Consider the following 24,400-nt stretch of genomic DNA (forward strand, 5'->3'; position numbering starts at 1 on the left):
AGGCTGATTGAGTTGGCTATGGGACTTGACAGGCAGGGGTGGACAGAAGCGGTATGACCCAGAGATGGAGGTTGATGAGACGGCCTTCTCCCTCCTCCGGTGAAGGGGTCAAAGCGAACGGCAAGGAATGGATCAGGGAGGTCAGGGAAAGAAGTCCCCTGATATAGTCCGCCAGGCTATGGAGGAAGGTTGCACCAGTGCCTCTGGGTCAAACGAGTTTGACTGGCCAGGGTACGAAAGTCAATGGAGAAGTCTGCCACTGTCCGATTGCCCTGACGGATGGTGAGCAGAGCTTGTGAGCTTGGGGCTGTTGGCGCAGCCTAGGTCAAAGACCTAACACTCCTCCTCAAAGGCACTGGAAGGAGGCACAGGCTGGGGCTTTGCCGGTCGAACTCCGCCGGCGTCCCCACAACCGAGTCACAGTGAGATGTGTGATGACATACCCCACCTTGGCCTCTGTTGAGAAAGTCCTGGGCTGTAGTGCAAACTGATTCGGCAGCTGCTCAAGAATGGTCTTACTTGGTTCTGGTTGCCATCAAAAGTAATCCTTGGTTCAGGAGGTGGGGATCTGGTGGAGCACTGCCGGGCCCGGTAGCATTGGGACCTCCAGCGGAGGGATGAAGGAGTATCGGTGAGTACAGAAACAAAAGGACCAGGGGGGTGCAGGTGGGGTAGCCGGGCTTGAGAGTAGTTGCAGGGCTTGGGCTAGTGTTGTTGCTGCAGTTGGAACTGTTGTTGGCTGGGTGAATAGCTGGAGAAGGGAAGCGATGTGCCAGCACATCCGATTTATGTCTCCTCAGAGGCCCAGTGCTGTAGGGCAGTCTCTGGCTTCCTCATGGGTCAGGGGAGTGCGCTGGGTCCATGATGGTCAGATCGCTCTGTCACGAACAGAAGAGGACCCAAGAGCGCAAGTTAAATTCAGAGTTCTTTATTCAAGGTTACAGGCGGGAAGAGGAGTCAGGGGTGTAGGGGTTTTAGGGTCCCCCGTGGGTAGTGTCGGGGTCACCAAATGTGGGGTGTCAGGCTCCAAGTGTTAGTGTGTGTGTTCCCAGTGATGGAGGGGAGATGGGCTGAGGGTGGTGAAACGCTGGGCACGCTCATCTGGTGGTCGGAGACCTGGGGGGAAAACACACACACAACAGCAATATGAATGGCAGGCAGAAGTACAGATCAGGGCTGGGCAAATATGGGTGAGAGACAGAAGGGAGAAACGAGTAGGAGGGGCGAAGATGGAGAGTAGCTCGAGGTCCAGAAGGCAGGTTGGGAGTAGGAGGGGAAGAACAAGGAGGAGCGTCAAGAAAGGATGGGATCACAAACAGGAGTCAGAGCGCAGACAGGCAGGTTATGGTCCGGGTTTGAAGACGATCTGACAGGGCTTGGCTGAAAACCAGGGCTTGATATACTGGGAGAGTAGTGGGGAAATGCAGTTAGCTGGCAGAGTAATTAGAACAGAGTGAGGAAAGGTGAGGATGGTGAGTGGGAAATGAGGCAGATGGCCAGGTAACAAGAGCAGAGCAGGGCAGGTGGGAGTAGTTAGGCTGAGTAGAGAGAGGGAGGTGAGCAGAGGAAGATAATGAATGAATTAACGTTGCTACCAGGAGAGAGAGTGCTCATGAAAACGTTATGAGTTGGAATTATGGTTCATTGTTTAGCTTAGCTAGTACATGTTTTTTTGTGTGTGAAACAAACAGGAAATAAGACAAAAAAACAGAAAACTTGAGAGTGCATAACTATTCACCACCCAAAGTCAATATTTGTAGAGCCACCTTGAAGCAATTACAGCTGCAAGTTTTGGGGTAGGTCTCTATAAGCTTGGCACATCTAGCCACATTCTTCAAGGCAGAATCTCAGCTCCTAAGTTGGATGGGTTATAGACAGCACCTAAGTATAACAGATTTCAACTGGATTGAGGTCTGAGCTTTGACTAGGCCATTTCAAGACATTTAAATGTTCCCCTTAAACCACTCGAGTGTTGTTAGCAGATGCTGGAAGGTGAACCCCCGTCCCAGTCTCAAATCTCTGGAAGACTGAAACAGGTTTCAAGAATTTCCATGTATTTAGGCATCATCATTCCGCCAATTTTGACAGTTTCCCAGTACCTGCCGATGGAAAAAATCCCCACACAGATGGCCACCACCAGTTACTGTGGGGATGGCGTCGGGGTGATGGGAGGTGTTAGTTTGCGCCAGACATAGTTTCTGATGGCGAAAAGCTCAATTTAGTTATCTGACCAGAGTGCCCTCTTCCATATGTTTGGGGAGTCTCCTACATGCTTTTGGCGAACACCAAACGTGTTTGCTTATTTTTTTTTTTAAGCAATAGGTTTTTCTGGCAAGCACTTGTGGAGTGACGGCTAAAGGATAGGACAGATACTACACGTGGAGTTTGCAGCTCCTTCAGGGTTATCTTTGGTGTCTTTGTTGCCTCTCTGATTAATGCCCCCCTGCCGGTCATGAGTTTTGGTGTGGGCCCCTGGCAGGTTGTTGTGGTGCATATTTTTATTTTAATAATGGATTTAATGGTGTTGTGGGATGTTAAAGCTTCTGATATTTTTTTAAACAACCCTGAGTATCTCCACAATTTTGTCTGCCTTCAGAACAGGGATAAAAGATATGTGAAGATAGACACTTAGATTGTACACATGTGGACTTTATTTAACTAATTATGTGACTCTGAAGGTAATTGGTTGCACCCAGATCTTATTTAGGGTTTTATAGCAAAGGGGGGGGAATAAACATGCACGCACTACTTTTCCGTTATTTATTTTGTAGAATTATTTGAAACAAGTTATTTTTTTATTTACTAAATTTGGACTATTTTGTGCATGTCCATTACATGAAATCAAAATAAAAATCCATTTTAAATTACAGGTTGTAATGCAACAAAATAGGAAAAACCAAGGTGGATGAATACTTTTGCAAGGCACGTAGAATATGATTGTACAGATTAATTGGTCTTGTTTGGGGGGGAGATTAGAATAATAGTGTGGAGAATAATACCAAACATGCAAAGGAGGAAATGGATCTACAGGATAATAATGAGAGAATGAATTATAATTATGATTTCTGTATAGTACAGATCAGGGACATGATGTATTTAAATCATCATTAGGGTGAATCCATTTCACTTACTGTCAATAACCTAAATAGATTTTTTTAAACTATGGTGTATATGTAGGAACCCATTCTTTTTAATTCAGAGTAGATATTAAAAAACATTGGGAGATCTTAAGTCATTCTTTTACCAAACTTTACATACATTTTTGTGGGAATTGTTAAAAATAATCTTGTGATAGAGTAAGAAGCATTCACTGTTAGTTAACCCTGTGTTACGAAAAAATGTGACATAAAATTTGATTTGATTTGAGTTGTATGGTTTCTTTAACTTTGCAATCAATGTTTTTTTTGGCATACTTTTAAAGTGATAAATATAGTCCAGCATCACGTGTAATTACCGTTGTCAGTTTTATGTTTGAGTGGTAAGATGTGTCTGGCAGAAGGGCTGTGAAGTTGTGTGTTACATTATGTGCTATAAGATGTGTATGTATGTGTGCCTTTGGGCCACCCATGCATACAGGGGTTCATGGGTGCATGTTTGTGTCACATGCGAAGTGATTTGGCACAGAAGTGGTGGCACCTTAACTGGGGAGAACGGTGGTAATGGCAGTAGGAGAATATTTAAACCCATGGTTTCCAGGTGTTGATGCCATTCCATTTGCTCAGCTCCTGTCACGCCCCGGCTCTGGGACTCTTATATGTTGAGCCAGGGTGTGTAGATTCTATGTGTTGTGTTTCTATGTTAGGATTAGTCAACGTGCCTGGTAGGACTCAGCTGCTCCACACCGAGCCTAAGAACCCACATGTCCAGTCCAGCTCAGGAAGCGGGCAGACCAGACCAGGGGCAAGGGTATTAGAGGGTGGTGGTCAGGGAGCCGGATCCGCCTCGAGGAGGAATGCCCACCCGGCCCCCCCCTGTTGGGAGGTTTGGCGCGCGCAGTCCGCGCCTTTGGGTACTGTCACGCCTGGCTCTGGGACTCTATATGTTGAGCCAGGGGTGATGTAGATTTATGTGTTTGTGTTTGTAGTGTTAGGATCTAGTTATGTGTATTATGTTGGCGGGGTGGTTTCTAATCAGAGGCAACAGAACTCAGCTGTTGTGTGTTTGGATGGGAACATACTTAGGCAGCCTGTTTGGCACAGTGTATGGTGGGATTTGTTCGGTTGGTTTGTGTTGTAAAGACTCACGTATCGTGTTGTTTTTGTTCGGGTGGTGAATATATAATAAATATGTTAAATTCCACGCTGGCATTGGTCCAACTCCTTTCGACGATGTGAAGAAGATTCACCAATATGAAAGAAGGGAGCTAAGGGTAAGAGATGGAGAAGGGGCGATGGCCCAGGTGGGCCAATGGTGGTCTGGGAGGACATGTCGAGGGCAGAGGAAGGGAAAGGTTAAAGCCTTGGGAGAGGAGGAGGGCGCTAACAGTGAGGAAGGGACAGGGGGAACCATAAATGTTTAGGGGGGCACAGGATGGATAGTGGAGGAGATAAGGGGCGAGGTTGTAGAAGAGAGAAGGCACCTAGGGAGCATTGGTGATTGAGGGAGGGAAAGTGTAGAGGCATGGGAGAGGAAGAAGTGTGCCAGTGGTGGCCCGCCGATCCCCGTATAAGGCCAGCGGTGTGTGTTCAGTGCGGTCCGGCCTGTTCGTCCCCGCACCAAGCCGGATGAGGCCAGCCGACGTCCGCCTCGCACCAAGCCATGGTGGCGCCAGGACGCCCTGCCCCCTGCCCCACTCAAGCAATGGTGCACCGCAGGCGGCCTGGCCCTCGCACCAAGCCAATGGTGCGCGCGCCAGCCCGCCCGGCCCTGCTCGCCCCCGCACCACGCCAGGGGTGCGCGACGACAGCCATCTGCTCCCCGCACCAAGCCTGTGGTGCGGATCGCAGCCGGCGGCCCGCCTGCTACCCGCACCAAGCTGGGGTGGTGTCGACAGTCCGGCACAGCCGTGCCCAGCTCACCGGGCCTGGTCAGGACGTCAGCTGCTCCACACGGAGCCTAAGAATCCGCCAGATGTCAGTCCAGCTCCAGATAGCGGGCAGACCAGACCAGGGGCACTAGGGGGGGATTAGAGGGTGGTGGTCACGCCCGAGCCGGGATCCGCCCCGAGGAGGAATGCCCACCCGGCCCCCCCTGCCTCGGTTTATGTTTGGCGGGTCGCAGTCCGGCGCCTTTGGGGGTACTGTCACGCCTGGCTCTGGGACTCTTATATGTTGAGCCAGGGGGAGATTCATGTGTTTGTGTTTCTATGTTAGGATCTAGTTCATGTGTATTATGTTGGTGGGGTGGTTCTCAATCAGGAGGCAACGAGAATCAGCTGTTGGTTGTGTTGATTGGGAACCATAAGGCAGCGTTTGGCACAGTGTATGTGGGATTTGTGTGGTTTGTGTTTGTAAAGGACTTCACGTATGTTTTTGTTCGCGTGGTGAATATATAATAAAGTATGTTGATTCCACGCCGCGCATGGTAATTCACACGACATTCAGCATTATTAGGAGATCCTCCCAGCAGCTCCAGGTGCGCCGTTTTGTCGGGGGTGTGTGCGTGTGTGTGGGGTGGAAGCCGGGGTGTGAATCCTGCAGCAACAGATCCCATGGCTCTTGACAGTTAGTTAATAAACACGGCCTGTCAACAGTGCAAGATGTAATGTGGAACTTTCTCACCCACACCCCCCCCCCCCCCCCCCCCCGTTACAAGTGAGTGTTTGCAGAGCACCAGTTGCCAAGCTAGTGTGAGTGTGTGTAAGCTCAGTGCCTCCCCTGCTACACTACTACTACTACTACTACTCATGGGAATTTACAACAGGAGCATGTTTTCAGCCCCCTTCAAAGGGAATTCATGTTAAATGTCGGAAGTAGAATTATCAGAGGCAGCTGCCAACGGAGTGAAGAGAGGATTTGCAGGCAAGACGTAAGTTATAGATTCGTGTCGTTTTTGACACACATTGACACAGACACAAAGGGCCAGGGGTAACTGGTTGGGTGCAGTTCAAACTTGCTTTCTAAGAGTTGTCTCGGGGGATAAGGTGCATTTGCTTAGAAGTGAGATTCAGTAAGAATATGGACAGTTCTTTTGCATTAAAACACAAGGCTGTTTCTCTGACTGTCAAATGTGTATTGTGTGCTCACCTTTCGATATTTAGAGAGAGAGATGCAAACTGGTAGGATAAACTGCTTACACACATTCCAAATGTGGCCACATACCCAGCAGACATAACTTATGTATTTATTTAGACAAGGCTTGGAAATTCCTGTGCTCTCTCAGCTTGGTGAGATACATGCAGTGTCCCTCTGATTAGTGTTTTTCTGTCTTTTTCCCAACCAGCTGCCATGATGAGAGAGACAGAGTGAGCCAGTCAGATCCCGCCAGCATGGCAGCTGGGCTAGACTACATATGCTGGACATTGTGATTGAATGTCCCAAGCAGACCTGGGTTAAATCTAATAAAATATTTCGAACACTTGAGTATTTGTTTTAGCCTGCCTGGAGTGCCAGGTAGTGGGTGGGACTTTTCTGTTGCTTCATTGCATCAGGAAATCTCATCAAGCACCAGCTAAAGTATTTGAAATGATTCCGAACACTATTAAACCCAGTGCTGGTCCTAAGGCAGGAAACCCATCTGATTAGTTTCAGGATGCAATAAGGTCTTCCTAAGGGCCTGTTTTGGGGTGGGATCGTGGAGGGAAGTGTGTTTTGCAGCATTGAATCCCTGATGAGCTAGATGATGACATTATGCGCATTGTTTTGATAAAAAAGTTTAAACCCAAGCAACCCTAATGAACTTGTGTGCCGTGGCACAGTGACATAACACGTTTTTTCTTCCACAGACAAGCAATGAGGCACCATCGCGAAGTTTGAAGTCTTGTGTTACTGTCGCAGAAATGAAGGATATTATTAGAATTAATGAAGTTTCTAACAGTGTAGTTACAGTACATTATGTCCCTATGTCATGTGTAATACAGTATTGCAGTTAATTTATTATTGCACGTGACATGAGCGTAGAGCAAAAATATGTAATTCATTTTGCCAGATGCTCCTAGGCTTATTTTCCACAGAGCAAGCATATTTCATTTTAAATGTGTCACATATGTATGTCCCTGGCTGAGACATCTACAGCACGGAAACATATTCAACCTGAAAGGAAACACAACATGAACAATTCTTCCCCATACAAATAGGGTTAGCTACGTTAGATGTCAAATCTTGAGCCGACATACGAAGTGTTAAAAAGGGCATCGGGTGAAGATTGTAATAAAAACACACTTGATAGAATGCGGATCGGGAATGTAACAAATGTTGTCTGTTATCTTTAGGAGTGAGCTAACACATAGCACATCATTTGCTAAATGCCTCACACCCATCCTGTATCTCACACAGCTGTGTGTGTGTTTGTGTTTGCAATGTGTGTGTGTGCATGTGTGTGTATGTAGCATATGTATTTACAGTGTGTGGGGTATAAACAACACTGTGGAACACCTTAATCACATGACAAGTTGTTTGATGACACTTCCTGTCTTCTCCAGTAATCGCCTAATCGTTAACTGGACCAAGCTGCTTTTGTATACATCCGTGTTCCTCACTCAGCTCCCTGCTGTCTGTTCCTCAGCAGTCTCATTGGCCCCTGGCCTAGCTTGTTTGTTTTTCCATCTCCAAGCCTCCGGCCTTGTGGACACACACACACACACACACACACATAACACAACACAACAACACACACACAACACACAACACACACACACACACACACAACACACACACACACACACATGTAAATTCAGTATGAAAATGTATGACTCACTAACTGTAAGTCGCTTCTGGATAAGAGCGTCCGCTAAAATGACTAAAATGTAAAAATGTAAATTCAAAGGTGTCACATACATCCTTTGCATTTTATTTACACATCAGCCAGTAGACAATTTCAAAGTACTTGTACCTTTGACTTTAACATTGCACTTTCATTCTTACACCCTACTGAGAAAGACCGTAGCTATAACCCAGTTAAAGCTTCACCCCACAACAGCACATCTAACAGTACAGTGATACAGAAAGGCAGAAGCAGGGCGTAAACACATTTTATGCGTCCCAAATGACACCCACCATATACAGTATAGTGCAACTACTTTTGACCAGGGCCCTTAGGGAAGCTAGTGGTTGGATATTTTGTAGAGCGCAATGACAATGTATTAATAAGTGTTTAATCTTGGAGTTCGCCTGAACCTTTTGTACTATTTTAATACCATGATGGCTGTGGTGTCGTCTGTGCGTGTCTGTCGGTCCGTCTGTCTGTCTGTCTGTCTGTTGTCTGTGGTCTGTCTGTCTGTTGGTTGTGTGTGTGTTGTGTGTGGTGCGGGTAGTGGGTACAGGGCCACAGTGCCACAAATGCAAATGGCACTATTCTCAGGTAGTGTATTATTTTTGACCAAAGCCCATAGGGCCCTGGTCAGTAGTAGTGCACTACTGAGCCATAGAGACAGGAGGTTGAGGACTGATCATCATACGCCATCTGTGCTGCGAGCCTGCCACACAGATGGACCTCTCTCTCTCTTCTTCCTCTCCCCTCTTCCTTTCTCTCTCTCTCTCCCTTCCCTCCTTTCTATACTCACATTCACATCATGCTTACCCCCACATAATGATTGAAAAGTAATAGCTATCTGGGAAATAGGCGGTAGCCTAGACATGCTCCTCTCTCTCAAATCTCCAATGTATAATTATCCTCCCCATTCATTCTCACCCTGCCTGAGCAATCTGGATGAATCATTCACAAAACTAGGCCTTGGCTGGGGGGTGGTTCTGGCTCCAGCCTGACCCCCTTTCCTTTTTAGCCCTCCATTCAAACACACAGACAATATAAATAGGGTGGAAGGAGTGCACTAATCAATGTCAACATGCTATCCATCCCAGGCTGACTGACACTTCTGCATGTATGTTATTTTTTTTGGGGGAGGTATTGATCCAGGTTGGTCCCAAATGGCACCAATTCCCTATATAGTGCATTTGGGAACACACACTACCTCGCCAATAGGGTTTTGTTAGACGAGAGTATTTTCCTCTGTTTTCATTGCATTATGTGATAGATGAAAGTGCTCATTGAAAACTCATGCAACAGAACGCATGTCTGGAATCATTCTCTCTGAGAATTTGCGTGGCACTGAGAGCCCAGATGGTGGTGAGTAGAAAGTTTGCCAACCGAGTCGGTCACTGTGTTTCGTGATGTATTATGACCAATAATGTTTAACTGGCAACACACAACACCAAACATTTATCAGACATTCCCTTGTATTCAGCTCAGAGGGAATGCCAAATGTAATCATTTGTTTCCAAAAGGTTTGTTTCCTCCAATAGAAATAGCTTTGGAGTTTAAAGTTCAAGCCACAACAACCAATTGATATCCCTGTTTGAACTATTCCTCCATAAAGAGCCCTTATTAGTGTACGGTTTTTGCTTAGTGGAGAAATGGGAATATGAGGGGTGAATGTTTAACTGTATGGGTACAAAGGGCAGCACTGTAATACTGGTGGAGAGTGACCTCCCAGTCCCTGACACACACTGTAGAGTCATCAGATAGATTATAGGTGAGGCACAGTTGTAGAGAGTTTATGAGAAGTGTGAATTTCAACTCTGTGATAAAAAATCCATTCATAATATGAGTGACATTCATTATTTGATCCAGAATAAATGAATGACAAAAAGAATCAAAATACAGTTTGTTAGCGTCTCCTTTGGATGTATGTGAACTTAATTTGAGCAGGTTGCTGCAGGTAAAATAATACGCGCAGATAAATTATTATGTAGATGAAAATGTATGGACATTATTTGTAGGGGTTGATACATTCTTCATTAGTGCAAATCAATTCTGACATTTTAAAGTGGAAATAACAAACTTTAGAAGCATTTTAAAACTTTGAATACATTTCCTGCTGTGAAAGAAAATGATCGCAACACAATGGTGATTAAATTAAGATCCACATCTGGAGATGATCAGTATGTTACAGAACATATATTATTTAAGTTATGTACACCTTATTGCAATTGTATAAATTTATCAACATTTTAATAAGTGATCATAATTATTTTCCTTTTTCATTATCCCACCCAGCCCCCCCCCCCACCTCCTAATCCACCCCCTGTGCAACCCCAAATGCGCCCCCCCCCCAGTTTCTCCCCCCAGCAGATGTAAAAGAGAGGTTTCTCCCTCCCTCCCTAACCCTCTGGCTGCCTCCACCTCTACCCTGGCATCTAATTAGGGGTGAACACAAAGACTCCCAGATGTCAGGATTGTCATGGACCTTGATTGTGTCATTCCACCCAGCTGACGGGCTGGCTGGCTGGCTGACTTACTGTCTTACTGGCTGGGAAGGGGTAATATGGATAGACGTGTGTCTTTTGTTGTCTCTGTGCCACCCCAACAGAAGACTGGTTTTACATAGTGGTAATTGGGTTTGGTGTAAATCATTTGGAGAAAGGAGGGGGTGTTGTGTGGGAGGAGATAGTGTGATGAGGATAGGGAGGTCCTGTGGGATTGTATTTGACGATGATAGCGGGCCAGAGATCATCACAGACGCAATCCGTTCCTAGTATTCTATGGCCTATTTATGATGCTGAGTTCCCTTGACCAATAAACAGACTAGTGAGACTCTGTCAGCTTCTACAGATAGGGATAGACTGGGTATCAAACCCAGGTCTCAAAACCGTGTTAGCCCTCTGAGCTAAAGCCTATAACTAAGTTTCAGGACTATCCCAAATGTGCTAATCACGCTGAAAAGGTACTCATCACACAAGTGTATGTTCACTGAACCACCTCGTTACATACGAAATAATATAACAATATATGCCTTTAGCAGACACTTTATCAAAGCAACCTACAGTCGTGCGTGCATACATTTTACATATGGGTGGCCACAGCTGGAATCGAACCCACGACCCTGCGTTGTAAACTAAATGTTATCTTGAGCTCTATACAGGGAAAGGCATTGGGGACACTTCCAACCACTCTGGTCTTTTATTGACGTCACGACGGACATTTGAATTTAAGCTTTGTAAAATAACACATCATGCATTTACATGTTATTGTAGTATTTCAAGTTGGCTGCTGATATAAGACACTGCTCTACAAACATACGTGCTCGCGCATTTGCTCTCCTTTGCTTTTAGCCAGTTGCACATATTTCTTTTGCTGTTATCTAAGATCGAGAGTATTTGCTTTGTTCAACCATTAGTTTGTCATTGTACGTCATCATGTTTCCTACCTTTCCCATTCTCATATTGACTCCAAATGTGTTTGGTTAAATAGACTCCTATCGACCACCTGTTTCTATACAACCTTACAGACCTGCACACTACATTTAATTTTAGTCATTTAGCAGACGCTCGTATCCAGAGCAACTTACAGTTAGTGAGTGCATACTTTTTTCATACTGGTCCCCCGTGGGAAACGAAACCCAAACCCCGGCGTTGCAAACGCCATGCTCTAAACTGAGCTACATGGGACTGCTAGAAGCGCAACCTCTTGCAGAGCGTGAAACGCCCCCATTAATTTAAATGAATACTGGCATAAGCAGCAGGGTCCATTAGAGGCTCTCACTGCTCAGCGGAAACGTATTCTCTGGTTTATTTTCCAGACTCCCTTAGAGTTTACCCTATTTCAAGCTAAACGGGTAATTGCATTTGACTGGTTAATCTATGACTTTTTTTCGATTTAGGGCAGTCAAGTTCAAACTTAATCCATTTTAATCATTTGCCTGATTACCACAATCCCTATCTGTGCGTCCGGACAGGGGAAGCGGGCTGCTTTAATCCAATCAATTCTAGAGAGAAGACACTAACTGAAATGCAATCAAACATGAATGAGAATTACAGCTGACGCAATGTCCTGGCACACATAGGCATCAGACCTGGGTTCAAATACTATTTGAAATAATTTCAGATACTTTGGGTATTTGCTTTAGCTGCCAGAAGGGAGGTTTTGTATTTGAAATGATTTCAAATAGTATTTAACCCAGGTTTGAGTGACATAAAACAGAATGTAGTATATTAGGGAGGAAATAACAAGAACAGGAACCGTCTGTGGTGGTGGCATAACCAGAGTAACCCTGCAGAGCCGCCGCGATCAAGCCCCCCCTCAACGCTTAGATGTAAAACAGCAAAAATGGGCTGACTAACTCGGAAAACTGTTGAAATGTATATAATGACGTCATTTAACCAGTTTGGTTGTAATGATGTAATCTCAACCAGTTTTGAGTGTTGGGGTAAGAGTTGAATTGACCAATGAGTAGTAATTGGGTTTTAGATGAACAATTTTTTGTGTGGGTTTGGAATGTATCTGGATAGTACCAGTATATTGACTGTAACGTGAATGAGAGATCGACAGTGGATGTAGCATATCATTTTGATGTCAGTAGCATACTGACTGCCAAGTGTAGTCAAGACATTGAAGTTCAGACAGGGTGGAACAGACAAGCCAGAGACAGAGGGCCTTAGGACCAGGGGGATGTGGTTAGAAGACAGTCTGTGAGGCAAGTAAACATGGAATATTTCAGCCCTAAAAGAGATGAATTGTATTCAGTACCCAAAGCTATTTACACAGACTCAAGGTAAGTTGTATTGAATCAAAAGAGAAATGTTTTTTTAAGTGGCTTTGAATAGTAAAAACGAAAAAACACACACACACACACACTGCCAATACATGACATACTATACAGCGGTCATGACAGAAGGTCCTAACCCTTGGCGGTCACTATGCGACCTTTGACCTGGGCGCTTCACTGATGAGGAAGTTGTGTCCTTACTCTGTGGCAGGGCCGAGCGGAGGCACAGAGCCTGCTCTTTGTAAAGGAGTAGTATGCGTGAAGTGAAGTGTTTATCTTCTCCCTTAGCCTCCATTGGCCAGGTCGCGCTGGTTCCCAGCTCTGTTTGGAGAAGCCTATGAAAACATGGAGAAGGGGGAGGGAGGGGGACAGCAAACATATCAACTCAGGGATGATCAGTGGAGAGAGGCTCTCCCTCTCCTTCTCTCCAACACTTCCGGTTGCTATCAGGTTAGTAGAGCGAGCAGGCGGGCAGCACAAATAACAGAGAGAGAGAAGCGGGAAGGGAAAGAGAGAGAGAGGGCAGGAAGCCAGGAAAGAGGAGGGAGAGATAGAAAGGGTGAGGTAGAGAGAGCGAGAAAGAGAGAGAGAGAGGGAGCGTGGCGGTACCGCCTTCTCAGCTTCAAAGACGCAAAATATAACATGGACTCTGAGCTCTTTAATCACTAAGGTGATTGCTCTACTAACTTACTACAGCCTCACTACTGATGTACTCACCAGCCAACTCGGAGGACCAAGGATAGTGTCTCTCCTGTACAAAATAGTGATCTTTGGCTTCTCCCCTCTTCTCCCTCCCTCTCCCCACCCCTCCCCTCCCACAGTGGCTCCCAGGGCTGTGGCGGCGGGCTGCAGCGGGAGAGGAGGACCATGAACATACATCTGGAGAGGAGGGAGCAGCTAAAGAGACTGTCGCTGGACAGCAGCCTGGTGGTAAGTCAAAGGTGCAAGCTCCTGTCTGTGTCTCTGTCTCTCTCTGTGTGTCTCTCTCTCTGTGTCTGTCTCTCTCTGTGTGTCTCTGTCTCTCTCTGTGTCTCTGTCTCTCTGTGTGTCTTTCTCTCTCTCTGTGTCTCTGTCTCTCTCTGTGTGTCTCTCTCTCTGTGTGTCTGTCTCTCTCTGTGTCTCTGTCTCTCTGTGCCTCTCTCTCTCTGTGTCTGTCTCTTTCACTGTGTCTGTCTCTCTCTGTGTGTCTCTGTCTCTCTCTGTGTCTCTGTCTCTCTGTGTGTGTCTCTCTCTCGCTCTCTCTGTGTCTCTCTCTCTGTGTCTCTCTCACTGTGTCTCCGTTCTCTCTGTCTCTCTCTGTGTCTCTGTTTCTCTCTGTGTCTCTGTCTATCTCTTTGTCTCTCTCTGTCTCCGTCTCTCTGTGTCCCCGCTCTCTCTGTGTCTCTCTCTCTGTGTCTCCGTCTCTCTCTGTCTCTCTCTGTGTCTCTGTCTCTCTCTGTGTCTCTTTCTCTCTCTTTGTCTCTCTCAGTGTCTCCGTCTCTCTCTGTCTCTCTCTGTGTCGCCATCTCTCTCAGTGTCTCCGTCTCTCTCTGTGTCTCCGTCTCTCTCTGTCTCTCTCAGTGTCTCTGTCTTTCTCTCTGTGTCTCCATCTCTCTCTGTCTCTCTCTCTCAGTGTCTCCGTCTCTCTCTGTCTCTCTCTGTGTCGTCATCTCTCTCAGTGTCTCCGTCTCTCTCTGTCTCTCTCTGTGTCTCCGTCTCTCTCTGTCTCTCTCAGTGTCTCTGTCTTTCTCTCTGTGTCTCCATCTCTCTCTGTCTCTCTCTGTGTCTCCATCTCTCTCTGTCTCTCTCTGTGTCTCTCTGTCTCTCTCAGTGACTCCGTCTCTCTCTGTGTCTCCATCGCTCTCTGTCTCTCTGTGTCTCTCTCTCGCTCTGTGTCTGTCTCTCTCTCTGTGTCTGTCTCTCTCTGTGTGTCTCTGTCTCTCTGTGTTTCTCTGTCTCTCTTTGTGTCTCTCTCTCTGTCTCTCTCTGTGTCTCTATGTGTCTCTGTCTCTCTCTGTGTCTCTATGTGTCTCTGTCTCTCTCTGTGTCTCTGTCTCTCTCTGTGTCTCTGTCTCTCTCTCTCTGTCTCTCTCTCTCTCTTTGTCTCTCTCTGTCTCCGTCTCTCTCTGTGTATCTCTATATGTGTCGCTTTCTCTGTCGCTCTCTCTGTGTCTCTCTCTCTGTATCTCTGTCTCTCTCTGTCTCTCTGTCTCCATCTCTCTCTGTGTCTCTCTCTCTGTCTCTCTGTGTCACCGTCTCTCTCAGTGTCTCCGTCTCTCTCTGTCTCTCTCTGTGTCTCCATCTCTCTCTGTGTCAATGTTTCTCTCTGTGTCTCCGTCTCTCTCTGTGTCTCCATCTCTCTCTGTCTCTCTCGGTCTCTCTCTGTGTATCTGTCTCTTTTCTCTCCTTCACTACAACTCACACAGGTTAGAGAAAGTACAAACCAGACCTGGGTTCAAATATTGGTTGTTTTCAATTTCAAATACTTTGAGTGCCAGATGGGCAGGATTTGCAGTTGCACTTTTGGGACTACTCCATTGGTTCCATTGAGGTTAACTCAATCAAGTGCAGCTAAAGTATTTAAAACAAAACAGCTACTATTTGGCTTTGAACCCAGGTCTGATACACTAAACATACCCTGTCAGACGGTTTGAGGAAAAGCAGCCTCCTCTGGCTGTGTTTGTGTCGACAGATTGACAGGCTTATCTATCCCTCGGTGTCTAGAGCGACACACAAGACTGGAGAGTGGAAACTTGTTTTTGTCAGGGTTAACTCAAGGTGAACCCAGTAATAAGTGCTCCTTTGGAATGTCAAGTACAAGCACGTCTGTCTGTGGTGGTAGGTCTCGATTATGGCCTTCCGTGCGTATTTTGTTTTCACATTGTCCTTTCCAGCATGGTTCCAGCAACTATGGTGGATGTGTAACCAGGCCAGCACAGTACAACCTGGCTTAGCTGGCTTGGTTTAGCCCTAGTGTAGTGTGTCCACCCACTCTGCCCAGAGTGGGTGAAAACGCGCTATGGTGATGAAATTTGCGGGTGGGGTCTTTCTTTAACATACTGTATCATAAACATTATATCCAAAATGTCGGATTTCATAACCTAATACAGTGCTATGAAAAAGTATTTGCCCCCTTTCTAATTTTCTCTACTTTTGCATATTTGTGATACTGAATGTTAGCAGATCTTCAACCAAAACCTAATATTAGATAAAGGGAACATACATTTTTTTTTTGTTGAACTGCTTGTTTAAAGTCCTGCCACAACATCTCAAATGGGATTAGGTCTGGACTTTGACTAGGCCATTCCAAAACTTCCAATTTGTTGCTTTTTAGCAATTTTCATGTAGACTTGATTGTGTGTTTTGGATCATTGTCTTGCTGCATGAGCCAGTGCGCTTCAGCTTCAGCTCACAGACGGATGGTCTGACATTCTCCTGTAGAATTCTCTGATACAGAGCAGAATTCATGGTTCCTTCTATTAAGGCAAGTTGTCCAGGTCCTGAGGCAGCAAAGCATCCCCAAACCATCACACCACCACCAACATGCTTGACCTTTGGTATGAGTTCTTACTGTGGAATGCAGTGTTTGGTTTTCGCCAAATGCATTATTTATTGGACACCCAACCTAGAGGGAATCAGGTTTATGTGTATCAGAAATATGTGACGCAGAAATGATTGGTTTTAAGTCATTTTCATAAGAGAATCAAATCAAAAAGTCTCTAATTCACGTCTAAGATGTTGATTAAATGGTGGTAATTAAATTATACTGAAAAGTGTTTCACTTTCATTCACCATGATATGATCATATCCTCAAAGCGCTTCAGAGAGACATCATGTGCCTGATTATTGCGCCTCGTTTATGACACCCTATGTAATAACAGGCGGTGCAATTACCGTTTGAAGATTTGTGATATGGCGTTTATTGCTTTAATTGGACACGTGTTGGCCTGGTTCACTGTCCAGGCTGATACTGGGCCATATTAATCATGACGCCATAACATTCAACAATATTTGTCTGTTCATTTAGTCATGAATGCATTGTCTCTCTCTCTCTCTCTCTCTCTCTCTCTCTCTCCTCTCCCCTCTCTCTCTCTCCTCTCTCTCTCTCTCTCTCTCTCTCTCTCAAGGGACAGCTTGAACTAGATGTGGCTAATTTTATAGTGTACACATGGAGAATTATTCATATTATGACTACTAGACTTGTAGACTTATAGGCACAATCACGTCAGCAACAATACATCTACCATACTAGTTCTTAGACATTTCCATAACGCTTACATACGTCCATGGGTGCAACTTTCACTGGGGACGGGGACGGGGGGACGGGGGAGGGGGGGACGGACGGACGGACGACACTTAGAAATGTTTTGGAAAGAAAAGCAATTTTTTTGTCCATTAAAATAACATCAAATTGTTAAGAAATACAGTGTAGACATTGTTAATGTTGTAAATGGCTATTGTAGCTGGAAACGGGCTGATTTTTAATGGAATATCTACATAGGCGTACAGAGGCCCATTATCAGCAACCATCAGTCCTGTGTTCCAATGGCACGTTGTGTTTGCTAATCCAAGTTAATCATTTTAAAAGGCTAATTGATCATTAGAAAACCCTTTTGCAATTATGTTAGCACAGCTGAAAAACTGTCCTTCTTGAGACTAGTTGAGTATGTGGAGCATCAGCAATTGTGGGTTTGATTACAGGATCAAAATGGCCAGGGTAAAAGGGATCTTGAAGAAGGAAGGCTATCACTCCATTTTGCAACGCCATGCCATACCCTGTGGACAGCACTTGATTGGAGCCAATTTCCTCCTACAAGAGGACAATGACCCAAAGCACAGCTCCAAACTATGCAATAACTATTTAGGGAAGAAGCATTCAGCTGGTATTCTGTCTATAATGGAGTGGCCAGCACAGTCACCAGATCTCCAACCCTATTGAGCTGTTGTGGGAGCGGCTTGACCGTATGGTACGTAAGAAGTGCCCATCAAGCCAATCCAACTTGTGGGGAGGTGCTTCAGGAAGCATGGGGTGAAATCTCTTCAGATGAACCTCAACAAATTGACAACTAGAATGCCAAAGGTCTGCAAGGCTGTAATTGCTGCAAATGGAGCATTCTTTGACGAAAGCAAAGTTTGAAGGACAAAATTATTATTTCTATTAAAAATCATTATTTCTAACCTTGTCAATGACTACATTTCCAATGCATTTTGCTATATTTCCTATTCAAACTCATTTCATGTATGTTTTCATGGAAAACAATTACATTTCTAAGTGACCCCAAACTTTTGAACGGTACTGTATATAGGGACAGAATCGTGTTTCATTGCCCTAGTAGAGGGGCAGATGGAGCCCTGTAGCATTGGTAGAGGGTTAGTGTGGCGCTAGTGGCAGAATGGGAACAGCGGGCTGAGTCGTTACACAGGGATGGGGGCACTATGGTGGGATATGTGAAATTATACTGAAAAGTGTTTCACTTCCATTCACCATGATATGATCATATCCTCAAAGCACTTCAGACGGACATCTTGTGCCTGATTATTGCGCCTCTTTTATGACACCCTATGTAATAACAGGCGGTGCAATTACCGTTTGAAGATTTGTGATATGGCTTTTATTGCTTTAATTGGACACGTGTTGGCCTGGTTCACTGTCCAGGCTGATACTGGGCCATATTAATCACACGCTATTATATTCAACAATATTTGTCTGTTCATTTAGTCATGAATGCATTGTCTCTCTCTCTCAAGGGACAGCTTGAACTAGATGTGGCTGTTTCATAGTGTACACATGGAGAATGATTCATATTATGACCACTAGCCTTATAGGCACAATCACGTCAGCAACAATACATCTACCATACTAGTTCTTAGATATTTCCGTAACACTTACATACGTCCATGGGTGCAACTTTCACTGGGGACATGGAATGTAATACAAAACGAGGCAACGTTGTGCTTTAGGACCATGCGGACACCTCCGACCGGTCTGGTAAGCTGTTTGGAGTATTTATCCCCCCCAAAAAAATATATATATGCCCCCCCCCCCACTTAAAATATTGGCGCTGCATTATGACTGCATTATAACTCATTGTGAGGGTTTGTAATGCATTATAGATATCGGTGACATAGAAAGTGTTACCAACAGTTCTAATACCAGCTGGAGTATATAGGGGCAGAATGATGTTTCATTGCCCTAGGAGAGGAGCAGAAGGAGCCCTGTAGCATTGGTAGAGGGTTAGTGTGGAGCTAGTGGCAGAATGGGGCCAGCGGGCTGGAGTCGTTGGCGCAGGGACGGGGGCACTATGGTGGGATATGTCTGGCTCTGGCCTGCCCTGGTGAGGAGGGATATGGATAATCCCAGCCAGGGTTCCAGAGCCCTCGTGGCCCTGGCAGAGAAACTCACTAAAGCTTGTAAACACTCCCTTTCCTGAGAGGATATGAGCCTCCACGATACATTTATTTTCCCAGGCATCTGCGAAAACAAGAAAGACATTCCGTCTGGTGACAGGCCCAGCATTCATGTTCCAGTTTCCAGCTCGAATCAGAATGTACCTGTATCTGGTCACTGGTTAGTTAGACAATGGGTATCTATAACTTCGTCTAAAGGTTTCCAGTGGTGAAATTATAGTTAGTTACAAGTTCCATTGAAGCACTTGTTTTTCTCACTGTGTTGATTGAGATATGAATAAGATGTATGCCCTTACAGCATTATCTTGGGGTTCCTGCACAAGACACACACATCTGCTGTGTAGGGCTAGTAGGTCAAACTTCTCAACCCAGACAAGCACATTTCAAAACCTTCCAGAGTCAAAACACCATGTGTTACCTGTCTACAGAGGAGCTGCGGCTAAATATTTACCTCATCTACTCTTCACTCGATGGATTACATGACCCCCGGCTCACAAAAAGAGGCATCCATCTCTGTTTTGGGTGATTTATAGGATATATAGAGAGATGGTAGTGACTCGACATATGTTTCCTCCACAATGAAGCCTGTGTTTGGGGAAATAGCCAACAGATACATGGGCCAATCTGGGTCAAAGCTGTTTGAAAGGTATAGACTGAATCTTTACAGTATTACAAATGACATATGTGACATACGTATTATGCGTTTATGTTCATAAGCAACATGTAATTGGAGGATAGTGTTGGTTATGTTGACCTGCTGGTATGAAGATGCACTACTGTCAAGTGGAATAGTGCCTACTGTGCATATGAAAGAAGATATCCAGCTTTATTGATCCAATTAACTCCAATAGACTTTATACAGGACGTCAGTTGGGTTTAACCATTTAATAACCCCACGCAGGGTTATCTCTCTAAAGGAAGGGCGCAGGGCGAGCTGTAGCCTAACTAGGGCACTCTCTGCATTACATTACATAAGAGATCTGTGTTGCTGGGTGGACTCTCTGTGTATATGTATTTTTATCGTTTTAAAGTCTGCCTGCTGCAGATGAGACTGCTCTTAGTCATGCAATTATGCAGTGATGCAGTATATTGTATCAGAATGATGCCCTTCTGTGTCTGCTGCCTCTGCCTGCCCACAGCCCAGCAATTAGCCCTAATATAGGTCAGGATCCAGCCCCATCAGAGTCACTCTTCTGCTCCCTCATGCCCTGTTACTTCTCATTGTACATGTTAGCCATGCATGCACCATGGATGGGGCCAGACCTAAAAATTATTAAAGGGGCAATCTGCGATTTGTACATCCATTTTTGGACTTTTAAATTATAGATATATACCTATTGATATAATGTATACATGTTTCTGCCTCATGAGGTTAGGGTGACCGCTTTGTTGTTGTTTGAACTGCAGACTGGCCCTTCAAAGCTATGGTGTGGGTTTCCATTTGTGAAATTATATAGGTTTTTGTCTATTTGAGTTGCAGTAACTTTTTCAAAATTCCCAGACTTCCAGAAAACCTAGTTGGGATGCAAACTGGAAATTTGGGGAAATGTATCAACATTTTGCAACCCTACTGTCTGTCTTTCCATCCGTGACATCAGGCACATGCGTACGACGATGTATCAAGAGAGGAACGGGTGTGTTTATGAATCAGACATGAAACAATACAATACATCATAAGGTCAAACGCATCAACACACCCTAACCCGTTAGTGAGTAAGCAGCTCAGAATACCGTTGTTTCTGCAACCTCTCCCTATTTTTTGCCAATATTGTATTTTATCCGTGCAGCCGTGTATTCATGGTTAGAGATAATTGACAAAAAAAGCAAAAGCAAATAGAACATTTATAATACTCCACGGGGAGGGTCAATAATCAAGTGTTCCACGTTACTGATTAAACGCTCACTGGTTGGTTGTGAATTGTTGCTGAATAAACAGCAGCATGTGGGAGTGCTTTTCCTGTGTGCACTCTGGCTCTATGGACGTTTATATTGAGCCAGGGTTGTTCATTTTCATGTGTTTGGTGTATTTCATTTGGTGGTGTTGGGGATGGGTGAGTTTCATTTTGTTTGTGTCAGGTGGTGATTGTGTTGATGACTCCCAATCGGAGGTAACTGAGTGTCAGCTGTCGACTCTGATTATCTCTGATTGGGAGCCTATATATTCTGTGTTTTCTCCCTTTTGTGTTGTGGGTTTGTTTCTTTGTTGCTGTTAGTAGTATTCAGTATAGAACTTCACGGATTCGTCATTTGTTGTTTTCTTCGTAGTTGCTTTAAGTTAATAAAGTCATCATGTTCACTCGCAACGCTGCGCATTGGTCTCCTCCTTCAGACGGTCAAGTGACAGAATAACCCACCAAAAAAGGGACCAAGCAGCGCGTCCAGGAGTACAAGGGGTCTGGACAGGAGTTATGGATGCCTCTAAGGACTTTTGGACATGGGGAGGAAGATTCGGGCTGGAAAGGGTCCTTGGGCACAACCGGAGGAACATCATCGCCCTCGTGGAAGAGCTGGAGGCAGCTGCAGCCGAGAGGAGGTGGTCCGAGGAGGAATATCACCGCCCTCGTGAAGAGCGTGGGAGGCAGCTGCAGCCGAGAGGAGGTGGTATGAAGAGGAAGCGCGGAGTCGAGGCTGGAAGCCGTGGGTTACTCCCCAAAACATTTTTGGGGGGCATGGCTTGGGCGCCTGGGCAGCAGGAGGCTGCCACAGGGAGAAAAGGAGAGAGGGCTCTCGGATTACGGAGCCATTGGCGAGTAGAGAGGGAAAGTTGTTGTGGCACGCGAAGAGAGCTGAAGTGTGTTCCCAGTCTGGTCCGATCCGTTCTTGATCCCCCGGTTAAGGCCAGTGGTGGGTGTTCCCGGTGCGGTCGGCCTGTTCCTACTCCACGCACCAGGTCCACGATGTGCGTCGCCAGCCGGCCTGAACTGCCCGTCTGCCCAACGCCGTCTGAACTGCCCCGTCTGCCCAACGCCGTCTCCCTGAACTGCCCGTTCTGCCCAACGGCGCCTGAACTTTGCCCGTCTGCCCAACGCCGTCTGAACTGCCCGTCTGCCCAACGGCCCGCCTGAACTGCCCGTCTGCCCAACGCCGTCTGAACTGTCCGTCTGCCCAAGCGCCCGCCTGAACTGCCCGTCTGTACCGAGCCTACAAAGCCGCCCGTCTGCTAGAGCCTTCAGAGCCGTCGAGCCAGACCGGAGCGCTAGAGCTCTCACAGCCAGACAGGATCAGCCAGAGCCTTCCGAGACAGGATCAGCCAGAGCCTTCCAGCCAGACAGGATCAGCCAGAGCCTTCCGCCAGACAGGATCAGCCAGAGCCTTCCGTCAGACAGGAGCAGCCAGAGCCTTCCGTAGACAGGAGCAGCCAGAGCCTTCCGCCAGACGGGATCAGCCAGAGCCTCCCGCCCGCCATGAGTGGCCAGATCGTCAGCCAGCCATGAGCAGCAGATCCGTCCAGCCGCAGCAGCCAGATCCGTCAGCCAGCCGTGAGCAGCCAGATCCGTCACAGGATCCGCCAGAATCCGTCAGCCAGCCAGGATCCGCAGAGCCGCTAGCCGGATCCGCCAGAGCGTCTAGCCAGGATCCGCCAGAGCCGTCCCGCCAGGATCCGGCAGAGCCGTCCCGCCAGGATCAGCCCAGAGCCGCCGCCGGATCCGCCAGAGCCAGCCAGCCAGGATCCGCCATCTAGTCAGGTACGCCCTTAGCCGGTGCTGCCCCTTAGTCGGTGCTGCCCCTGAGTTCGGTGCTGCCCCTGAGTCGGTGCTGCCCCTGAGTCCGGTGCTGCCCTGAGTCCGGTGCTGCCCTGAGTCGGTGCTGCCCCTTAGCCCGGTACTGCCCCTTAGCCCCGTACTGCCCCGTGAATCGGTGCTGCCCCGTAGTCGGTGCTGTCCCCTTAGCCCGGTGCTGCCCCTTATCCCGGTGCTGCCCCTTAGGCCGATGCTGCCCCTTAGTCCGGGGTTGCCCCTTAGTCCAGGTGGGGTTAGGTGGAGGGTGGTCATTGAGAGCTACCGGCAGGTTGTGACTGTGGTGGGGTGGGGATCACCGACCCGGGGCCAGAGCCGCCACCAGTGGACAGACGCCCACCCAGACCCTCCCTAGTCCTGATGTTGGTGCGGAGTTCAGCACCTTTGAGGGGGTACTGTGACACTCTGGCTCTATGGACGTTATATTGAGCCAGGGTTGTTCATTTTCATGTGTTTGGGTGTATTTCATTTGGTGGTGTTGGGGATGGGGTGAGTTTCATTTTGTTTGTGTCAGGTGGTGATTGGTGATGACTCCCAATCGGAGGTAACGAGTGTCAGCTGTCGGCTCATTATCTCTGATTGGGAGCCATATATATTCTGTGTGTTTTCTCCTTTGTGTTGTGGGTTATTGTTTCTTTGTTGCTGTTAGTAGTATTCAGTATAGAACTTCACGGATCGTCATTTGTTGTTTTCTTCGTGGTTGCTTTAAGTTAATAAAGTCATCATGTTCACTCGTACGCTGCGCATTGGTCTCCTCCTTCAGACGGTCGTGACATCCTGTTTGTCTCTGTGTTGTGTTTCAGGGCAGAGCTGGGTTCCATACTATTGTCATGAGCACTCTCTCTCTCCCTGGTAGCAACATTAATTGCATTCAATTATCTTCCACTCTGCTCACCTCCCTCTCTCTACTCAGCCTAACTAGCTCCACCTGCCCTGCTCTGCTCTTGTTACCTGGCCAGCTGCACTGCATTTCCCACTCACCATCCTCACCTTGCCTCACTCTGTTCTAATTACTCTGCCAGCTGAACTGCATTTCCCCACTACCTCTCCCAGTATATCAAGCCCTGTTTTTCAGCCAAGCCCTGTCAGATCGTCTTCAAACCCGGACCAGTAACCTGCCTGTCTGCGCTCTGACTCCTGTTTGTGATACCGATCCTTTCTTGACTGCCTCCTTGTTCTACTGCCCCGTCTATCCCAACCTGCCTTCTGGACCTCGACTACTCTCCGATCTTCAGCCCCTCCGGTAACTCGTTTCTGCCTTCTGTCTCTCACCACGATATTTGCCCAGCCCTGATCTGTACTTCTGCCTGCCATTCATATTGCTGTTGTGTGTGTGTGTTCCCCCAGGTCTCCGACCACCAGATGAGCGTGCCCAGACGTTTCACCACCCTCAGCCCGATACGCCGCTCCATCACTGGGAACACACACACTAAGCACTTGGACTGGACACCCCCGGACATTTGGTGACCCCGAGCACAGGTACCCACAGGAGGACCCTGAAAGACCCCTGACACCCCTGGGACTCCTCTTCCCGCCTGTAACCTTGAATAAAGAACTCTGAATTTGAACTTGCGCTCTTGGGTCCTCTTCTGCTCGTGACAGAACGATCTGACCATCATGGACCCAGCGCACTCCC

The 24,400-nt window shown here is 46.7% G+C and overlaps 1 long non-coding RNA gene across 1 annotated transcript in view; it reads left to right on the plus strand.

The window, feature by feature from the left end:
* Window positions 1-24,153, plus strand: part of LOC123485064 — a 40,271-nt gene extending 16,118 nt beyond the window's left edge. The window contains exons 2-3 of the long non-coding RNA XR_006658847.1: window positions 13,462-13,570; window positions 24,112-24,153. This is a non-coding gene — a long non-coding RNA (uncharacterized LOC123485064). The remainder of the gene's footprint in view (window positions 1-13,461; window positions 13,571-24,111) is intronic.
* The last annotated feature ends 247 nt before the right edge of the window (window positions 24,154-24,400 follow it).

Source organism: Coregonus clupeaformis, unplaced genomic scaffold (assembly GCF_020615455.1).
Source record: "Coregonus clupeaformis isolate EN_2021a unplaced genomic scaffold, ASM2061545v1 scaf0557, whole genome shotgun sequence".
In the NCBI taxonomy this organism is placed as follows: Eukaryota; Metazoa; Chordata; class Actinopteri; order Salmoniformes; family Salmonidae; genus Coregonus; species Coregonus clupeaformis.